This window comes from Diabrotica virgifera, chromosome 8 (genome assembly GCF_917563875.1).
Source record: "Diabrotica virgifera virgifera chromosome 8, PGI_DIABVI_V3a".
NCBI lineage: Eukaryota > Metazoa > Arthropoda > Insecta > Coleoptera > Chrysomelidae > Diabrotica > Diabrotica virgifera.
In genome coordinates this window covers 145,246,466-145,259,969 of record NC_065450.1, presented here as the reverse complement: position 1 = coordinate 145,259,969, position 13,504 = coordinate 145,246,466, and the positions used below count along the sequence as shown (strand labels likewise).

General features: G+C 34.2%; 1 protein-coding gene across 1 annotated transcript in view; it reads left to right on the top strand.

The window, feature by feature from the left end:
* LOC126889466 (FAS-associated factor 1) overlaps positions 1–13,504 on the top strand; it is a 185,847-nt gene that overhangs the window by 149,107 nt on the left and 23,236 nt on the right. The window lies entirely within an intron of this gene.

Below are 13,504 nucleotides of genomic sequence, written 5' to 3'. Positions count from 1 at the left end.
CGCTTTTAAAACTTGTGTATGGGCTATACACTAGAAGCTTTCATATCCGCACTTATTTTTTGTTTGCAGCTTTTAATGTCTTTTGAATAATTTTAGCAGAAACGAAATGTTTTTTAAAAGCACTTTACAGATAGTACATTCTTTCGCGGTTTTTGCTGTAAATTTTAAAGAACCGCTTGGATTAACATGAAATTTGGCATACGCATAGCTAACGTGTCAAAGAAAAAAGTGATATGGTGCCGATGTGTGCTTTTGCTCTAGGGGTGAGTTTTACCCCATCTCGGAGGTGAAAAAATATATGTCCAAGATAAGTCTTGAAATGGATAAACTGACTAATTTTAAGCAACTTTTGTTCTATAGAGTTTTTTCACCAAATCAATACTTTTCGAGTTATTTGCAAATTATTATGTTCATTTTTCAACAAAATAACCACGTTTTTAGACGGTTTTTCGCAAATAACTCCAAACGTAGGCATTTTGTCGAAAAAAATATTGTTACCAAAACTATAGCGTATAAAAAAGTGAAAAAACGGTGTATATATTAGGTCTCTATACCTAGCAAAAGCATAGCTAATGAAAAATAGGTTCATATTCGAAAAATTCCAAATAGAATAATTCAATGTGAAATATCCAAATAATGAAGCATTCTTGAGGAAAACACATTACAACTTTTTTAAAGTGTTTAAAAAAAGCTTTATTTTTGTTTTTATAAAAAAATTTGTAGCATCAAAAATGTAACCAAGTTACGCTCAAAATAAAGTTGGTACCTTTTGTTTTGGTAAAAAAAAATCAGGAAGATCACCCCCCAATTAGCAACTTAAATGAAATTAATCGTTACCGCTTCACAAGTTACTTCACTTATGTTGTGTTTATATGATCTGTAAGTTTCATCGATTCAAAGTGCTTATTTTTGAAAAAATTTAGTTTTAAAATAAAATTTTTTAAAATTTTAATTTTGAAAAAATGCTTTTTTTTTTAAATACCTTAAAAATTTTTAGAGATACCATAAATCTTATCAATTAAAACAATAAAAAAGTCAGCTTTACTTTTCTGAATATTTTGTATTTTTTTTTGTTTTTCTGTAAGACAAAAATTGGTTAAGATTCGGTGTTTCTAAATTTGCGTACACTCGTGATAAGTGACTCGTTCAAGCCCTTTTAACTACAGCTCTTTCAAAAATAAGGACTTTGAACCGATGAAACTTACAGATATATGATCAATACATACGCAAGTAAAAAACTTGTGAAGTGGTAACAATAAGTTCATTTGAAATGCTAATTAGGGGTGATTTTCCCGAGTTCTTACCAAAAAAGAGGGACCAACTTTATTTTGAGCGTAACTTGTTTACTTTTGATGCTAATTTTTTTTTTAACAAAAATAAGCATTTTTTAAACACTTAAAAAAGTTAAAATGAGTTTTGTCCTAAAAAGTGCTTCGGTTTTTGGTTATGGCACGTTAAAATATTCGATTTGGAATTTGACGAATATGAACCTATTTTTCATTAGCTATAACTCTGCTTCTACTAGGTATAGTGACCTAATATATACACCATGTTTTTCACTTTTTTACGTGCTATATTTTTGATAAGCATTTTTTCGACCAAATACTTACTTTTTGAGTTATTTGCGAAAAACCGTCTGAAAACGTGGTTATTTTGTAAAAAAATTAACATATTCATTCGCAAATAACTCAAAAAGTATTAACTTGGTGAAAAAACTTTATAGAACAAAAGTTGCTTAGAATTATTCATTTTATCCATTTTCCGGACTTATTTGGAACATATATTTTTCACCCCTAGGGCAAAAGCACATATCGGCACAATATCACTTTTTTTCTTTGATTTGTTAGCTATGTGTATGCCAAATTTCATGTCAATCCAAGCGGTTCTTTCAAATTTAGAGGTTTTGCAAGATTTTACCTTTAAAGAACGTACTAAGAACCAATCCAAGATAATTTGGTAAAATGCGGCACTTCAGTCTTTAAAAAAAATGTCTTTTCAATATTTCCGCACTCAGGAAGCTACTTAATTACATCACTCTTTATCACCATCATCGATATCTATTCCATCCATCTTTGAATGTAAGTCTACTTTAGGTGTGACCATTCATGCGTGTTGTTTGTTTTTGGCATCCCTTCGAGACCAGCGATTCTTTTAATGGCGTCGCTCTATCTGGCTTGAGGTCTGCCTCTTGTTCTCATGGTTGCCATTCAACAATTCGCTTTGTCGATCGGTTGTCTTCCACTTTTCCTATTCGCCATGAGCCGATGGGTAGAGGGGATTTGACAGCTTTCGCCAGCGCTGTTAGTGGCAGTTTTGTGCATTTATCTGATAAATTCAAATGGCGCGCCATGGGTAGAGGAGAGGGGATTTGACGGTTTTCACCAGCGCTGTTAGTGCAGCGTTGCCACATTTAGTAGATTTCTACTTTTTTGGTAGATTTTTGATATATTTTAAAAAATTCTAGTAGGCAATATTTATTAGTAGATTTTTGGTATATTTCAACATTTTCTTATGATTAAAATAAAATTTGCTTTTTAATAGTATTTACCCCATTTCTAAATTAATTTTTAGACATTTTGTTACAATTTCCCAATGTCATTACCGAAAATAAGATTCAGTGGTGGGATGGATTCTGTGTACAATTGCTAACACCGCCGACCGCTTTCTATCAATGTCAATATATTTGAATTTTTAGTTTTAATTCAAATATTTTCTTGTTTTACTAAGGGCCGGTTGTTCGAACGCTAATCAAAAATGATCATTATCAAATATTTAATTACTTTCACAACTGTCTATGTCAACTTTGATTGGGTTGCTGTAAACAATTTTATTGATTACAATTATGAAATTAATTAATCAATTATGTTAATTGATTAACTAATCTCATAATTATAATAAATTATGTTTTCAGCAACCCAACCAAAGTTGACATTGACAGTTGTGACAGTAATTAAATATTTGATAGTGATCAGTGTTGATTAGCGTTCGAACAACCGGCCCTAAGTGTCACTTCAGCATCAACTAGCAAAACTAGAAAATAATTCAATTAAAGCTAAAAATTCAAATATTTTCACGACAATTGACATCGATAGAAAGCGAAGTGCAGATATCTACAGTGCACGGAATCTAGCCCCAGGACGTAGAAGATGAATATTAAACAGAAATGAAACTGGATTCTGGTGTAACAAACTTGAAGATTTCAAGTAGCAGTGCAATCAGTACCTATTTCAGGGGTTATTGAAGAGTTCTGGTATTCGGTGAGCCTGTTAGAAGCTAACGATGGAAAACTAAAATATAATATATATTAGGTACATTCCATGTCAAATCGGTACATTCCATGTCAAATCACTCAGGCAAAAAATTTTGGATCTCCGATTTGTCTGAAAATTGGTATATAGCTTCTGCGGGACGTAAAAATAAGATAATTAAGGTCAAAAAACCTTCTTCTTCTTTTTTTCTCAAAATGGTATTTTATGCGATTTCACAGTGATTTGGTGTTTATTTAAACAAATTTGCATTTTCTGTCGTAAAGTATCAATGAAAAACATAATATTTTAATAGAAAGGACTCAAAAATGTCATCATATGGCATTATAACAAGTTATTTTGAATCAAAACAAGTTTTTGATCAAATTTTATAGTGTAAAAAATGTTTTTTACATTTTCCTCCATTCCCAAAATACATCATCATTGATTTGTCTGAAAATTTGCCCACAGATAGCCAAAAGATAGGACTCTAAGTGGTTAGAAGGATTTGAATTATATTCCAATACCAAAAAAGTTACATGCAGTAATATCAGACTCAAAAGTATATATTAGTCCAGTTGGGATAGCATTTGACCTTGAATGCCGAGCTGCCCAAAATTTTATTTTTCTGATCTTTAGGGGAGTCAATAGTAGCCTAAATTTAAAATCACGAATTAATTCCTCCGTTACGTTTGCCGCCATCTTGATTTTAAAGGAGAACCTGTTTTGCTCAATATCTCCGCCATTTTTAACTTTTCGACAAAAATGGTAGGAACTGAAATTGTTCCAAATAAATCGTATTTACAATTATTACAATTTCTTTCTAACAATTTTTGTCGTGAAGTCGATATTTTTGAGTTAATTGTACTTACAGTAGATGCCTATATTTTTGACTATAATATTGCATGTAACTTTTTTGGTATTGTAATATATAATTCAAATCCTTTTCACCACTTAAAGTCCTATGTTTTGTCTATCTGTGGGCAAATTTTCAGCCAAATCGATTTTGATGTATTTTGGGAATCGAGAAAAATGTAAAAAACGGTATTTTAACGTTTTCTACACTATAAAATTTGATCAAAACCTTGTTTTGAATCAAAGTAACTTGTTATAATGACATTTTTGAGTCCCTTCTATTAAAATATTATTTTTTCCATTGATACTTTACAATAGAAAATACAAATTTGTATAAATAAACACCAAATCACTGTATAATCGCATAAAATAACATTTTGAGAAAAAAACGAAGAAGAAGATTTTTTGACCTTAAATATCTTATTTTTACGTCCCGCAGAAGCTATATACCAATTTTCAGACAAATCGGAGGTCCAAAATTTTTTTTGCTCCAAAATTGAGTGATTTGAAATGGAATGACCCATTATAATATATATTATATAATATATATTATAATTATAATATATGTCACTTTGCAAAACAACAAATGTTGTGTTTGCGTGTTTCTAATGTAAAATGCGAAATAATTGTTTGAAGAATGTGATCCAGACATGCAGATGTTAAAATCAGTGGATGACAAAATATTATATACAAATATTAAATATGAAACTGATAAAAATTAATTATAGTTGGTCATTTTGTTCCCCAGTTAAAATATAAAAAAGTTTGGTTTTTGTTTACAAACAGTCATATTAATTTCTAGTTAAACTCCCTCTGTGGCTCAGTGGTAAGAGCGCCTACCTTTGGATCGAAAGGTCCGAATGGTCGTGAGTTCTAATCTCACCAGGGTAGAGAATTTTTCGTTTATTATAAATTAATAAATGAAAATAGTTTCTATCCTTGTGGGATCGGTACTCACCGGAGGGACCGCAGACGTTCGGATACAATTAGCGTCTCTGCAGAGACAATGACATCGACTTTGCAAAGTAACAAGACACTTACTCAACACACACACTACACATAACACTAGCTACCTAATTGGTAAAATCCACTGTACCATCACCATGCCAATGCCCATTAGTTGTCGAGGCATTAGCTAAATAAAAAAAATTTCTAGTTAGTCAGCTGTTATTTTTATTATAAAAAGTCCTAAATTATATACAAATATATTAATAAAGTTTTATAGTGTATTTTAGTTTTTGATAAGTAAATTTTAGTAAGCTAAACTTACAGTGGATTTTCTAAATAAAATGTGGCAACGCTGTGTTAGTGGCAGTTGGCCTTGGCAGTTTTGTTTTGTGCATTTGATAAACGTCACAAACTGAAATGGCGGATAATATGGATTTTTCAAAAAAGAAAACAATATATTGCAGCTGTTGTATTGATTCATGTAAAAATATTGAATATAACAGTACTGGATGCAGTTATTATATTCGGAAACATTGCGTACATGTCCTGTATCAACTAAATCCTTTCCTTTTTTGGTGTTGCTAATTGAAATTGGATATCATGGATCATGGGAAATAAGACTTGGATCCAGTATAATGTTTAATATCTATTTGATAGAATTCAAACAAATTACAATTCATACAAATTACAAATTTTAATAAGCAAAGCAGTAAGCACACAAAAATAAACAGAGGTAACCTTTAAAATATTAAATAATTCATATAAACTTATTCTTTTTCTCAATGGTCTCTTGCGTAAGTAGTCATCCAGTCGCACAAACTTATATATTAAATATTAAAATTATAATGAATAAAATAAAAAAACATAATTAATTTTACTATTAATTCTGTGTATTCGTTTAGTAATCAGGTTACAATAATATTTCAGTTCATAATTTGTGTCTTTCTAGATAAGTATCTATTTTTCTCGTTTTGCATATTTCACATACATAAATTTTATCAGAAAAGTATAAGTTTCAAACCGCGAGATAGCGCTACCGTCGAAACTCACAGCCAATACGTCCAGTCCGTAGGTCGTATTTTCGAATTCAATCGATTTTTTTCGTATTCGAGTTAACTCGAATGAAAAATTGCGTATACGAATCTAAATGTATATTTTTAAATGTCCTTCGAAATTCGAACAATCAAAACTCAAATAAAAAATCGTATAGAATATTTTTTGCTTAGAATGAATGTTTTTATCAACTTTTGCAGTCAAAATATAATAAAAAATTTCCACCCCCCTCCCCCCCGAGATGGGGTGGCAACCACCCCCATGGTAAAAGCGCCTTTCGGCATCATATAGATTCTGATCCTTGGACCAACCACTACTTATTCTCAAATTTTCAAGCAAATCGATCCATTCTGTAAAAATTGCGAGGTGAAAAGCTTTGGTTCCTGGACTAAAAGTAGTAGCCGATGTCGACATCCTTATCACCTCGGTACGACCCTCGAACTTCGGCTGCCCATTCCCTCTGCCTTTTCTCTAAACTTCTAGCTCTCTCCATTGGCCCTGAACCTACCGCCCCGTTGCCACTTCGGTACATTTGGACTCTCTCCCTGGCCAGGATGTGCACCGGCACAGAACCAGCCACCACCTGTAAGGCAATGGTTGATACAGTTCTGTACGCGCTGCACACCCTGACCAGGGGTTTCCTTTGAGCCCTCAGAAGCATCTCTTTATACTTTTTCATCCGGAGGACCTCATGCCACACTGGTACCCAGTATAATATTATGGATAGTATTGATTGTAACATTACTAGCTTCTTCTGTAATCCGGGTTCTGGATATTTGGCATTAGTTTATTCAGAGTTGAGGTCCTCTCCTCCGCCTTTCGACATACTTCTATCACTTGTCCAAATGTCAATCTGTCGTCCAAAGTTATGCCTAAATACCTTACTGTTCGTTGGGGTCTTATTTCGGAGCCTTGATATCTGAAAACTGTATTATCTCTTTTTCTTGGTCCCCTCAAGATTATTATTTCTGTCTTGTCTACTGCTAACTTTAAATCGTTTTTCTCTATTCGCGGTGTGCAAGTACTTGGAAGGGAAACGAGAAACGACCGTGCGCGAGTCGCGGAGAAATATTGCAACTATCTTAAATAATTCATATTGTCAATTGAAATTGTCAAATTGACGTATATTTCATACCTTCTGTCATTGAAGCAGAAAAATTATATATTACTCCACAATATCGATATGATATGCAATTATTATATAAAGGTAAATTTAATTAATTGTATTTTGCTTGCAGTACTGCATTTTAATAAGTAATTTTATTTACTACATACAATTGTTTACGTTTGCATAACATAACCTGCATCTTGTTTTTTCTTCTTATTATTTTTTGGACTATGGCCTTGACAATTATCCAGTAACCAGGACTAATATAATTGGCCAATATAATTAAAAGTGCGAATAAAAGTACAGAGCGTAGAAATAGGGGTCGCTTTATTTACTTTTTCCGTTATACCCCGATTCATATCTTCCACCAGAAAGGCTAGATCGTCCGCGTATGCTATCGCTCTAACTGCTGTCCTCTGGTGAATTTCTAGTACCCCGTTATATAATATATTCCAAAGTAAGGATCCCAGGACTGACCCCTGGGGTACTCCCGCGGTCATTCGTTTCTTTTTCTTCTTCGATATGCATACGGATCTTTCAGATAGATAGTCCTTTAATATGTTGGACATATATTCCGGAGCCCCACATTTGACTGTTCGGTCCACTATGAGGCCCCAGTTTGCTGAATTAAAAGCGTTTTTATGTCGCAATAGAACAAGGACCACCCATCTTTTCTTGCTTGCCTTAGCCGTATCCCTTATCCAGGTAGCGGCATCGACTGTCCATCTACCTTTCCTAAATCCATATTGTTGACTAGATAAAACTCTCTCATCTTCTAACATGCCTTCCAGCCTCTTCTTGATAAGTCTTTCATAGAACTTACCAAGGCAGTCCAGGAGGCATATTGACCGATAAGAAGTTGGTGAATCAGGGGGTTTCCCAGGCTTTAGGAGTAGAACCAAGTTCGCTTCCTTTAAGTCCCTGGGAAACTCTTGCTTCTGCAGAGTAGATCATTACATATTCTTCTGATCAAACCTGGTTTCTCCTTTGCTATAATCTTTATTGCCTCTGGTGGCAGCCCGTCGGGGCCGGGAGCTTTCCCTGCTTTTATTTCCTGACCAGCGGTTTTTATTTCCTCTTCCGTGAACTCATCGACCATGGTTGGAAATACCTTAATAAAATTATGTGGTTCCTTAGTGGGGAAGAAGAGCTTAGCTGATTCCATCCGCTGGTATTCGTCGAGTCTATATGGGTCTATTATCTTCAAGGTCTTCATTGTAATCCTGTATGCGTCGCCCCATATATCTTCATCCAGTGCTTTTATCGGGGTCTGCCATTTTTCCTTTTTTTCTCGTTTTATTTTATTATTTAATGTTTTCTTTAAGTCTTTATATATTTCTTTGAGCTCGAGGTTGCCCCGGCTTCTCGTGTAATTCCTTCGAGCTCTGATGCATCTCTCCCGTAGACCTTTTGTCTCATCCGTCCACCAGAAGGGGGATTTTTTTATCATTTTTCTTCTTAACGGTAGCCAACTTTGCTGCATTTTGTAAAGCTCTTCTCAGTTGGCCAAGGTCAGAAATTTCTTCTTCGTTTATTTTTCTGACCTCCGAGAGGTACGTGCTTTTATTGAAGTAAGACTCTGTGTGACCTATCGTCCGTTTTAATCCCCCTTTAACCTTTATCTTTATACCTTTATTGTATGTAATGGTGGTAGGTAAATAATTGATTGTCGAGGACATCCCATCTGTGTACCTCTCTGGATAGCCCTTCGCTTGCGAACGTGACGTCGATATGTGATTGGCTGGCCCCCCTTACGAATGTAGGTTTGTCGTTATTTAATACTTGGAGGCCAGCCTGGGCTATCCATTCATTCCATAGTTCCCCCTTTTTGTCGTTTATGGGGGAACCCCATAATCTGGACTACATCTTAATGTCCCCGGCGATCAATATTCCTTTTTCGCTCATTATTTCATCAACGATGGCTTCGTATCTCATCATAGGAATGTTCGGAGATATGTAGCATTCCAGGAGGTTGAAACCCTTCAACCTGCACACTGCTCTGCACTCCCATATTCCTATTTCTAATGAACACCGCCACGTTCTTTCCATTATTTTGAACCCAACCACCGCCCGACTTTATCTTTATGTTTGGTTCGGGGACGATGAACAGGTCCATGTCTAGCTTACAGGCTTTTGCGAGGACAAGGTCATGCGCTCGGCGCGTCCTGTCCACGTTCACCTGCAAAATCCGTATACCAGGCTAATCCTTGAGGTCCACTTTGGTTCAGTTCCCTGAGGTCGTATCTGCAACGGATTCGCGTCTTTCTACTGAATTAAAATTCCTACAAATTAAAATAAATAAATAAATAGCTATAAATAAAATAAATAAGTAGGTAAAATAGTTAAAATTTGTATAAATAAAATTATTCAATAAATAAATTATATAAATTGGTAAGTAGAATAAATAAAATGAAATAAATGAAATATATAAATAAAATTTGTATAGACAAAATAATTGAGTGTTTGATTTTTAATATAGTCTATTCTTCGCGAAACTCTGAGAGGTGGCTTCCTGTTTCATGGTGGACTGTATAGGGGCCCACTCCCGTTCTTCAAAAAGCCACCTCTCACCTTTTCACTTTTCTTTCTCTTTTTCTTCTTATTACGCACCCGTCTGGGGTTCCCCATCTCCTCTCCTGCCGTACACCCACGCCCTATAGGCTGGGCATTGCATACGGTCCATCCTGTGTCCCTCTTCTTTACAGGTTAGACAGTATGCCGCACTGCAACACTGCACCGTAGTATGTCCCGTTTTAAAGCAGTTGTAGCAGCACGCTACCCTGCTGTCCCCCTTACATTCGTAGGTGTTGTGTCCATAGTGAAGACACTTGTAACACCTTGTGGGGGGTGTATTTTTCCATTTTGGGGAATGACACCCACCCTATCACTATCGCATTATATTTTCGTAGTTCCTCCGCTTTTGTAGGGTGCACGGCTGTGGTGGGAACGTGCTACCCGTGTCTATTTGTCTTTTGCATTTTTATACTAACCTCGTCTTTAGGTATTCCCGTATAGGCCTTAATGGCATTGTGCAGTATTTCTTCTGTGACCCCTGGATCTAGTCCAGTTATCGTTAAATGATTTTCCTTCCTCCTAATTGCCATATTCATGCCTGACATCCTCGTATCCATTTCCTTCTTTAGCTTTTCAGCAGCTCCCTTCCCCTTTAATTTTACGAGGATATCTCCCCCTTCTGTCTTCTTCATGTCTACTTTAATTCCTATTTTTCCTATATCTATCTTCTGGTTAATTTCTTCCTGTCCCGTTTGTCTGCCTGATCGACACGTAATAAAATACCTTCAGATCGTACGTAAATACAATAACACATTATAATTGATCTAATAGTAATATTATACATTAAAATATTTTTATTTTTTCCAATATAACAACTACAATTTTAAGTGTGAAAAGTAATAATATCAGTACGTAAGTTTACATTTTGAATTTATCTTAACAACTTCAAAAGACTTGGAATTTTTATTTTTATCAACAAAATGTATTTTTTTATGTTTAAAAAGTTTACTTTTTTAAATTATATTTTATACTTTTCGAACACTATGTATAAAACAAAGGTTTTAAAAAAATATAGACTCAAATTTTTCTACTGAGTATTGCAACTATCTAATGCAAAGGCGTGGCTTAGGAAAAACTTTAAATTTTGGCTTCTATACAAGTCCAATAATATTATGGCAAATTATTGCCATCCCAAATAACGGGACCTCTAGTACACGGTGTTTCGCTTGGAAGGGGCTACTAAACCAAATTTCGTCTACTGCGCCATAGTCAGAGTGTTTGCACTAAGTCTACTATAATAATATCTTCTTCTTCTTCTTTTATATAGGCAGTACTGTCTGTTTTTCTTCAACGGTGCCTTTCATTCTGCCCCTAAGTTGTCATTCCATATTTTCCTTGGGCGTCCTATACTTCTCCTGCCTAACGGTGACTTGTCCCTGGCTATTCTTACTATCCTTGATTCAGACATCCTGCTTATGTGCTCATTCCACTCTTCTTCTCTGTTCTTTACCCAGGTATTTATATTGTCTACCCCACATATGCGTCTGATTTCCTCATTTCTTACCCTATCCTGTAGTCCTTTTCCAGCAATCCTTCTTAAGATCTTCATTTCGTTGGTTTCCAGATTTCTTCGTGTTTTGCTTGTATCTGGTCTTGTTTCGGCCGTGTAAGTCATAACTGGTCTAATAACTGACTTATACAGTGAGCACGTAAAGGTTGGAATAAATTCATTTTCTCGAGCACGGACGATTTTGGAAAAAAATCCCGGAGCAGTTCAATTTTTATTTTTAAATTACGATTTTTTGGCATATATATCATACTAGTGACGTCATCCATCTGGGCGTGATGACGTCATCGATGATTTTTTTAAATGAGAATAGGGGTCTTGTGATAGCTCATTTGAAAGGTAATTCAATTCTCTATTCAGTAGTGTAAACATTAATATATTTATTCATACAGGGTGTCCAAAAAAATTTTTTTTGAATTAAATTTATTGACATAAAAAGAAGAATGTATGTAATTTATTTAATTCAAAATACATTTTACTGCTCTCAGAAAACAGAAAAAATGTTTATTTAACAAATAAATATTGTGTTTTGCTTAAATTAAATATTAATGCAGCCACCCACCTGCCTCTCGACAGTTTGAACATTTAATTTAAGCGAAACGCAATGATTATTTTTCAAATAAATACTTTTTTTTGTTTTCTGAGAACAGTAAAATGTATTTTGAATTAAATAAATTACATACATTCTTCTTTTTATATCAATAAATTTAATTCAAAAAAAACTTTTTTGGACACCCTGTATAAATAAATATGTTAATGTTTACACTACTGAATAGAGAATTGAATTACGTTTCAAATGAGCTATCACACGACCCCTATTCTCTTTTAAAAAAATCATCGATGACGTCATAACGCCTAGATAAATGACGTCACTAGTATGATATATATGCCAAAAAGTCGTAATTTAAAAGTAAAAATTGACCTGTTTCAAGATTTTTTTCCAAAATTGTCCGTTCTCGAGAAAATGAATTTATTCCAACCTTTACGTACTCACTGTATATTCGGGCCTTTGTTTCAAATCTTAGGTGTTTATTTTTCCAAATTGTGTCGTTTAGGCATCCGGCCGTTCTACTGGCTTTAATTATTTGGTCTTTTACCTCTTCGATATTGTTGTCGACTGATAGATTAGTTCCCAGATATTTGAAAGTCATTACTTGTTGTATAATTTGATTGTTAACTCCAATTTGCATCTTATTGGTTCTTTGGCAGTTACTAAGCTTTTTGTTTTTTGGGCTGATATTTTCATATTCATTTCTTTTGCGTTAATGTTGAACTCGTGCAATAATCTTTGTAGGTCGTCTTCGCACTCTGCTACTAACACGGTGTCATCAGCGTAACAGAGTATTTTTATCTCTCTATTGCCCATTTTGTACCCTCTTTTTTTCTTCACTTGTTTTATTATTGCATCCAAGATCATGTTAAACAGTAGAGGGCTTAGTGAATCTCCTTGCCTGATTCCTGTGTTTGTTTCTATGGGTTCTGTTATTATTCCATTGACTTTCATTTCTATTTTATTTCTTACATATATGTTTTCTATCAGTTCTGTGATATCCAGTGGTAAATTTTTCTCATATAGTAGGTGTATCACATCTTTTAATTGGATTCTATCAAACGCTTTCTCTAGGTCCATGAAACAGAAAAAGGCTGGTTTGTTATATTCTAATGATTTCTCCGCTATTTGCCTTATCACAAAAACTGCATCGTTACATGAGCTTCCACTTCTATATCCTTGTTGTTCATCCGATATATTTATGCACGCCATTATTTTCTCCATAAGTATTTTTGTTGTGAGTTTCAGTATAGTGCTCAGTAAATTTATCCCTCTATAGTTACTGGGGTCTGCCCTATCACCTTTCCTTAATAACGCTATCATTTGAGTGGTTCTCCATTCTTCTGGAATTCTTCCTGTATTTATTATTTTACTCATAAGGATATTCAGTTATTGTGAAGTCTATCTCCTCCGTATTTTAAAAGTTCATTAGCTATTCCATCTTTCCCAGGAGCTTTTCGATTTTTCATCTTTTTTAAGGCGTTCTTTATATCTTCCTCTTTAATTTATGTTTTCTCATCCAATTCTAATCCTGTTGTTTCCAGTTCTTTGTGATTAGCTGTTTGATAGAGGTTTTTTAGGTAAGTTGTCCATGTATTTGTATCAGTATGTTTTACTTCTATCAATTCCTTCATCTCTGCTCTTTGACCTCTTATCATTTTCCA